Source organism: Eriocheir sinensis, unplaced genomic scaffold (genome assembly GCF_024679095.1).
Source record: "Eriocheir sinensis breed Jianghai 21 unplaced genomic scaffold, ASM2467909v1 Scaffold1129, whole genome shotgun sequence".
NCBI classification, from domain to species: Eukaryota; Metazoa; Arthropoda; class Malacostraca; order Decapoda; family Varunidae; genus Eriocheir; species Eriocheir sinensis.
This window is the reverse complement of record NW_026110440.1, coordinates 115,001-117,887: the sequence shown is the minus strand read 5'-3', so window position 1 is coordinate 117,887 and position 2,887 is coordinate 115,001.

The window sequence follows — 2,887 nt, the reverse complement described above, 5'->3', positions numbered from 1 at the left end:
TATATATATATTGTCATGAGTCATTATTCAGGGAGTGGCCTGTGGAAAGTTACCGCGGAAGTCCCCGCCATTTTGATTGAGAGAGCGGGAAGAAACACTTGAAGGCGGGAACGCGCGCTATTTCAAATCATTTCGTTAATACTGCTAACGCTGAACTGTGTGTGGGATGCACGATGCACTATGTCCAATGGCATGTGTTAAGTTATTAATAAATAATAATTCCATAGCCGTTAGGGCGTTTTAGTGTAAGTGTTGCACAGAAAACGAGATGGCGTATGGCGAGAGCTGGCATCTTGACCGCGGAACCAGGCCTGAGCATTGTGGGGCGGCCGCCATCTTCCAAGTCGATTTTACTCGCTTCAGAGGAAGTATGTTCTTCATGGGTCAGTAGTAAAGGATAATTAGATAGATAGAGAGAGAGAGAGAGAGAGAGAGAGAGAGAGAGAGAGAGAGAGAGAGAGAGAGAGAGAGAGATAGATAGAGAGAGAGAGAGAGAGAGAGAGAGAGAGAGAGAGAGAGAGAGAGAGAGAGAGAGAGAGAGAGAGAAAATACAGACCACACATACCCAATGGTCCAGACTCAGGATCTGTCCTTAAACTCTAAGATTCTACATTAATCAAAATGGCTCCAAACTTTGCATTGCTACGAAGTTAATATTGCTGAAGGAAGTGGTTTGTCGAGCTTGTTTTTAAAGGAGTCAGTCGTGTTTGTTCGACCACTGAAGGCGGGAGCTTATTCTCCATTTCGCAATTCACAACGTTGGTGAAGACAAATTTGTACAGTCTAATTTTACTTGTTTAAGTATTTAAATTTTGTGCCATTAGTCCTTGTTCGGCAAAGAGTCATCGATCGCAAAAATAATTTTGATTTGTCCATTCGTAAATCCATTAAGTATTTTAAAACATTCGATCAGTTTTCTCGAGGCGACGTTTCAAGAGAGAACATGTTAGGGTTAAGAGCCCTCGTCGTAGGGTTTGTTGCGCTTGAAGGATCATTTTTGTTGCCCGACGTTGATCACCCCTAATTTAGCAATATCCTTTGCATGGTGGGAGACCAAACTGTACTGTATTCCAAGTGTGGTCTTACTAAACTGTTGTAAAGTGAAGTGTTATTTTTATTTGAAAAAAGTTTCTTTTTAATGAAGCCCAGGATTCTAATACACACACTTTTGTAAACTGAAAGTATTACTTTTTTATTTTTTTAATAAAAAGTTTCCTTTTATGAAGCCCAGCATCCTAACACACACACACACACACACACACACACACACACACACACACACACACACACACACACACACACACACACACACATTGATAAATGTATGAGACGGGACCATTAGGTTACTCTGGCCAGGACTGCAACAGGTAAATACACACACACACACACACACACACACACACACACACACCTCCTCGTCCTCCCTTCAGCACCTCTTCCTGCTGGACAGAGTGACAGAGCCTCACTGTGACACTCTGTCAAGATTATCGGGCAAGGACGTGAAGGATTAGGTAAGTGCCTTTCGAGGGCTGAGGAAGTACCTGCTACCTTTGCTATTGACTGCCCTCGTCCTAAAGTGTTTTTATTGTCCTAAAGAAGATAAAATATCGGAGGCGCTCTCAATTAAGATTACGTTACTAGAAAGCTGTGTGAAAAGCGCCCATATGCGGGATGGCAGGTGTGTTAAAAGCATTTTTCTAATATTCTGGAAGGTGTTGATGACCTACATGTGCTGTATGATGGTGGTGGGGAAGACAAGAAGCGTATTTTGGGCTCGTTCCATGAAAAAAAAATTGGCTGAAGACGTGAGCAAGATTATCAGTGACAGGAGCCACACTCCTGTTCACTAGTGCCGGTTTACAGTGTCCCATTGTCTCCAGCAAGGTAGGGTTGGGGGCGAGGGAAAGAAGAAGTTGCTTACCCAATGGTGGCTAAGGATCAGGTACTTACCCTCTGAATGGAGAGTGGCATGCCCAGGTCGGAACCACCTGGAGCCGGAAGCCCAGGGCTGGTCAGTGTCCAACCTCTCCAGGACCAGTCTGATTACCTGCCATTGTGTGGAGAATCACACTAACACAGTCCCTTACGGGTCAGCTAGCAGCCTCTGGTCGGCACAGCACTCACCACCACCACCACGGCATTAATTTCGACACTCTGCTGGGCTAAGCTTGGCAGGCTGACCTGTACAGCCGCCACTAAGATGCCCCTCCCACCCCTACCGCTCGCCAGCCAACCTTCCCCAAAGCCCACCCTGCCGCCTCTTCAGACCCCTGCTCGCCCTCTCTCTTTCACTGACGAGGCTTCCTCAGCCTACTTCTTTACCACGACTCAGCATGTATTAAGTAGCTAACTGTCTGTTATTCAGATTATTTTAGTATATGTTTCAGTTCATCTGCAAAGCTTCAGCGTTTCGATTCAGAAATAGCGTGTGGAAGGCAGCCTGCCGTCCAACATTCCACACTCAGCCAATGTTGTCTGGGTCTTTGCTATTCCGGAGTGAACCAATAGTGCCATTGGTTCACGCCGTCATGTCGCCTAGGTAACACTGTAAACAACCCAGATTCGAAGTTTCTACGCCAAGTCTCCTAAAACCAAATTTAGACTGCTGTAAATGGAACACAGGGGTTGAGTTACAGCACGGGACAACATGCACGCTCACACTCAGGCCTCCGTCCCTTGCTGTCATGACATATCGTGGTTTGCCGCTCCGCTGCAGTGTTACATCCATGTTGGTAGATCACCAACAAACTTACACTATCAATTACAGGATGATAATTCCATGTGATGCTGCTATTTTCTCCCCACGAAGGCAAACAGCTGCTGAGGTAAGGCGCCAGGTCAGTGGCAAAGTTGATCCCTGCCATTTGATTGGGTGAGTTCTATCCAA